This window comes from Gracilinanus agilis, chromosome 5 (genome assembly GCF_016433145.1).
Source record: "Gracilinanus agilis isolate LMUSP501 chromosome 5, AgileGrace, whole genome shotgun sequence".
In the NCBI taxonomy this organism is placed as follows: Eukaryota; Metazoa; Chordata; class Mammalia; order Didelphimorphia; family Didelphidae; genus Gracilinanus; species Gracilinanus agilis.
The window spans coordinates 284,939,892-284,945,895 of record NC_058134.1 but is presented as its reverse complement, the minus strand read 5'-3'; the positions used below and the strand labels follow the sequence as shown (position 1 = coordinate 284,945,895).

The window sequence follows — 6,004 nt, the reverse complement described above, 5'->3', positions numbered from 1 at the left end:
AAGGAAGGGGGCCTAGCAGTACCAGATATTAAACTGTACTATAAAGCAGCAGTCATCAAAACAGAATGGTACTGGCTAAGAGACAGAAGGCAGGATCAGTGGAATAGATTTGGGGTAAGTGACATCAGGAAGACAGTGTATGATAAACTCAAAGAGCCCAACTTTTTGGGACAAAAATCCACTATTTGACAAAAACTGTCGGGAAATTTGGAAAACAATATGGGAGAGATTAGATTTAGATCAACATCTCACACCCTACACCAAGATAAATTCAGAATGGGTGAATGACTTGAATATAAAAAGAGAAACTACAAATCAGTTAAGTGAACATAGAATAGTTTACTTGTCAGATCTCTGGGAAAGGAAAGATTTTAAAACCAGGCAAGAGTAAGAGAAAATTACAAAATGTAAAATAAATGATTTTGATTATATCAAACTAAAAACTTTCCTACAAACAAAAACAATGTAGTCAAAATCAGAAGGGAAACAACAAATTGGGGAAAAATCTTTATAACAAAAAACTCTGACAGGGGTCTAATTACTCAAATATTCAAGGAGTTAAACCAATTATATAAAAAAAATCAAGTTATTCCCCAATTGATAAATGGGCAAGAGACATGAATGGGCAATTTTCAGATAAAGAAATCAAAAATATCAATAAGCACATGAGAAAGTGTTCTAAATCTCTAATAATTAGAGAAATGCAAATCAAAACAACTCTGAGGTATAACCTCACACCTAGCAGATTGGCTAAAATGAAATAAGGAGAGAGTAATGAATGCTAGAGGGGATGTGACAAAACTGGGACATTAATGCATTGCTGATGGAGTTGTGAACTGATCCAACCATTCTGGATGGCAATTTGGAACTATGCTGAAAGGGCTATAAAAGATTGCCTACCCTTTGATCCAGCCATACCATTGTTGGGTTTGTGCCCCAAAGAGATCATAGATAAACAGACTTGCACGAAAATATTTATAGCCGTGCTTTTTGTGGTGGCAAAAAAACTGGAAAATGAGGGTATGTCCTTCAAGTGGGGAATGGCTGAACAAATTGTGTTATATGCTGGAGATGGAATACTATTGTGCTCAAAGGAATAATAAACTGGAGGAATTCCATGTGAACTGGAAAGACCTCCAAGCATTGATGCAGTACAAATGGAGCAGAGCCAGAAGAACATTGTACACAGAGACCAATACACTGTGGTAAAATAGAATGTAATGGGCTTCTGTACTAGCAACAATGCAATGATCCAGGACAATTCTGAGGGACTTATGGAAAAGAAAGCTACCCACATTCAGAGGAAGAACTACAGGAGTGGAAACAGAAAAAAAACATAAAAACAACTGCTTGAACACATGGGTTGAGGCAGACATGATTGGGGATGTAGACTTGAAACTACCACACCAATGCAACTATCAACAATTTGGAAATAGGTCTTGATCAATGACACATGTTAAAACCAGTGGAAATGCACATCAGCCATGGGGGTGGGGGTGGGGGAAGTCCTAGGGGAGTGGAGGGGAAAGTAAGAGCATGAATTATGTAATCATGTTAACTTTTCTAAAAAATAAATATTAATAAATGCTTAAAAAATTTCATCTGGACATTTCTAGGCAAAACTTAAAAGTGAGTATGTTTCCTGTCTTTCATCTTAATTATACTGAATCTTAATGACTATTTTATTTCAGGAAAACAATTCTCTATGTATTCCTTCTTTTCTTTAGTTTCATCATTTTGTACCTATTTGCTCAAAATGAGAATGAAAACAATTATTACTAAAATCATGCAATAAGTATCTCCTGAGACAATATACTTTTTTATATTATTGAAATTTGAAATTTTAGTATTTGATTAGAGTCCAGGACTTTGTTATTTCCCTCATGATTCCATGGTATTTGAAAAAAATGCCAAAATTTATGAAAATCAATTTTCAAAAAAAATTTCTAGAGAGAAAAGCAGAGGTTGAACATATTTACATTGTGTAATGTTAAGAATATTCCATAGGCAGCACAATTTGTGATAGGCATATAGGAGTAAGAAAAATAAAAGTACCAGAGAAAATGTTTAATTTAGAAGCATAAATGTGGGAAGGGGTAGGAGGGCAAGATTAAAAGATTCAGAAGATGGAAATAAAGTAAAAGGCTAATGTTATCTCATTGTTGGTCAAAGGAACTTAGTTATAGATTGGCTTAGAGATCATTGAATGCCAAGTTTTATTTTATATATGAGGCAACAGCCTCAGAGAAGCTAAGCAATTTTCTCGTTTTCATAGAGCTAGGAAGCTGAAAAGAGGAGATTGCAACACGAATCCCTTAAGGCAGTGATGGGTCAACTTTTTAAAGAGGGGGCCAAAGGAAAGGAAATGCTCATCTGTCAGTCTGTTTCTAAGGCAACTCTTTGGAAGTTTCATTGTATTGTATCCTACTCATTGTATTGATTAGGAATAATGTCAAGCCAGAACATTTCAGGGCCACCCCCATCTGGCCTGTGGGTTGTAGTTTGCCCATCACTACCTTAAGGAACAGTAGTTGTTAAAGGTTCTTCCCTCATCTGTTTGACTTTTCATTACTCATCTATGAAAAAGAAAGTGTGCAAAGAGGTGGTTTCCAAACTCACTTCTGATATTTACTACTTGGATATTCTTTGGCAAGGCAGATTACTTAATCTACCATGACTCAGTTTTTTCATCTATAAACTGAAGGTTGATTAGGTAGCCTTTGAGAAACCTTTCAGCTCTAGCTCTATCATGTAAAATGAACATCACCATCCTCCCTAAGAATATAAGTTCAATGACAGCAGAAATGTTTTTACATTTGCTCTGTGTCCTTAACATGAGTCCCTGTGCTTGCAGCCATATAATGCTTTTTGAAAGGCACTGAATTAAAAATGTTTATCCAGGGCTCAAAATGCAGTCATTGACTACACTAACATCACTGAATTAATATGACCAACACTTCCTGAGTTTTTATTGGTTGATTAATACATAGTTGCAAACATAATATCTTATGGCAATAAATTATAATGTTATAATTTATAATATATAGTATATAATGTTATAATTTATAATATATAGTAAAAGATATTTTAGGGGTTTTATATCTATTTATATAAAATGTATTATACATGCATTTATGTACTATAAAGATATGCATATCTTACATGCATATATCTGATGTATGTATCAAATATATAATGTATACATTTATTTCTATAAAAATTTCTAAATTTCTATACATGCAAGCACTATCCTAAGCACCTTATAATTACTACCACTTTGATCCTCATAACAACCATATGAGAGGTAGATGCCATCATAGAGAAGGAAATGAGGCAGACAGTGTTTAAAAGACTTGCTCAGGATTACACAGAGAGTGTCTGAGACCAAGGTTGAGTGCAGACCATCTGAACTCCAGGCCCTGCACTATGTCCATTATAACAATTAGCTGGTCCTGTACATATCTACATACATTCATATGTACATTGGTCCATTTGATCCTCACATCAGTCACACTGAGATCATTGGATAAGTTAAATGATTCATTCAAAACTATCTAGAAAGAAAAAATATTGAATTCTAGTCTGATATATCCCGATGCAGAGTGATGTAATGTTTGTTCCACCATTGATCTATCTAGAATTCATGTGAAATACAATCTTCCAGATAGAAAAATTGGTTATTGCAGAGCCTTTTGTTCCAAAATGCTAGCCTTCAGCTTACCCTTGAGACTCATTTCCCAATATTTTGTATGACTACGTAAAGCAGAGGTGCCAATCAAAAGGTTCTAAACTCACCCACTAAGTGCTTGATTTATTTTTTTGTTTCTAACTGCAGGCTTCTCAGAAATCAAGAGTCAGCCATGAGAAATCACACAACAGTGACAGAGTTCATCCTCTTGTGCCCGACTGATGACCCAGAGCTACAGGACTTGATTTTCATTTTTCTGTTTCTCACTTACATATTGAGTGTAACTGGCAACCTGACAATCATCACACTCACCCTGCTACACTATCTACTCAAGACTCCCATGTACTTCTTCCTCAGAAATTTCTCTTTCTTAGAAATATCTTTTACATCTGCATTCCAAGGTTCTTGATCACTATTTTAACTGGTGACAGGACCATTTCCTATAATTCATGTGTAGCTCAGTTATTTTTTCTAATCCTCCTTGGGGCAACATAATTTTTTCTGCTGGTATCTATGTCCTATGACTGCTATGTGGCCATCTGCAAACCCCTATACTACATAACCATCATGAGCAGCAAAGTCTGCAGCCAGCTTGTAATCAGCTCTTGGTTGGCAGGTTTCCTCATTATTTTTCCACCAGTCATCATGGGCCTCCAACTGGAATTCTGTGACTCTAATGTCATTGATCACTTCACCTGTGATTCTTCTCCAATGCTGATGATCTCTTGCACAGACACCAAGGTCTTAGAAGTCATGAATTTTTTCTTGGCTGTATTTACACTCATATTTACTTTGGTATTAGTGATTTTGTCTTATGCATACATCATTAAAACCATTCTGAAAATCCCCTCTGCTCAACAAAGGAAAAAGGCCTTTTCCACTTATTCTTCACACATGATTGTTGTCTCTATCTCTTAGGGAAGCTGCATCTTCATATATATATCAAACCCTCAGCAAAGGAAAGGGTAGCTTTGAACAAAGGCGTGGCTGTGCTGAATTCTTCCATTGCCCTCATGCTAAATCCTTTAATTTATTCCCTAAGGAATCAGCAAGTCAAATAAGTCGTCAAGAACATAGTCAAAATATATTTTTTCAAAGAAATGATCATTTTGATTTATCTTCCTTACTGAAAACCTAAAGTGTCACTTGGATAAATAGGAGAGAACCTCCAAAGATTTCACTGATTTATTATTTCTCTTGTAGTCCTCCTCTCCTATTCTTCCCATTCATTCTCTTTTCTCCTGATTCTTTAATTTTGCCTGCCCAGTTTTTATTTCTTTAACCAACAATCACCTGATTCTCTTCCCTAAATATATGAGAAAATATTGTAATAACAGAGATTTTTATGTATACTTCCTAAAACTTTTCCAAGTGACTGTCTTTCAAAGTAATTTCAGTTAATGTTTGAATTATGTTAATTGATTCTATCAACACCCAGAATATTCTTTGGGAATTGACTTCATATTTGGAATATGAAGTCTATAAACCATGTTTGGATCCCCAAATTCTCTTGCCATTCCTCATTTTTGAATAAGAACATTACATTTTCCCAACTTATTCCAAATATTTAAAATGTTCAAAAATCATATTCATATGATGAAGATTTGCTATCTTTCTGAATATTTAAAAGTGAAATCCTCCCATCCCATACCTTTACAGGTATCAGGGGTTCACATCTCTTCCACATTTCACATATTTTAATGAAAAGGTTTGCTCATTTTTTCCTCTTCTTTTTTGAATTTAAAAATATTGTTTGTTACAAAGGAAGTTTCTCTGGGAATGGAAGGGGAAGGGATTCAGTAGAAATCTAGTACAAAAACACAATAAAAAACCTTTTAAACATAGGTGAGAAAAACAGCAAAGGCCAATAAGAAACTTTGGGTGGGACTCAAGAATCAGAGAATAATCATGTAGTGTCCCCATATTTAATTACTTTGCAGTTTTTTTTGGGGGGGTGCCTTCTTTTTATGACAGTGGATAGTAAGTGGGAATGGGAATTTTAGTACAGAGAGAGGGGGGGCATAGCAGTTTTGCAGGCTTTGGCTGAGTTCTGATGTCAGTTAGGAGTTTAGAATCTTGGTAAAGAGTTTCAGTTGGACCTGGGAACTCGTGGAGAGGACCAGGGCCAGCTGAGCTGCTTTTCTCCTGCTTGGGATTGAAAACCTAGCCTAGCTTTGGAGTGTTTTTTTGAGATTTGTTCATTTAGATAAACCCTTTGAATCTCCATACTCTACCTCATTTCCCTATCTTCCTTTCTTAGGGTTCAAATGGATGACCACCAGAGGAACACACGAGACAATGCAATCAAAGCAGGAG

At 35.4% G+C, this 6,004-nt stretch overlaps 1 pseudogene; it reads left to right on the top strand.

Moving 5' to 3' along the window:
• Window positions 1-3,860: 3,860 nt before the first annotated feature.
• LOC123249536 lies at window positions 3,861-4,749 on the top strand (annotated as a pseudogene).
• Window positions 4,750-6,004: the final 1,255 nt, after the last annotated feature.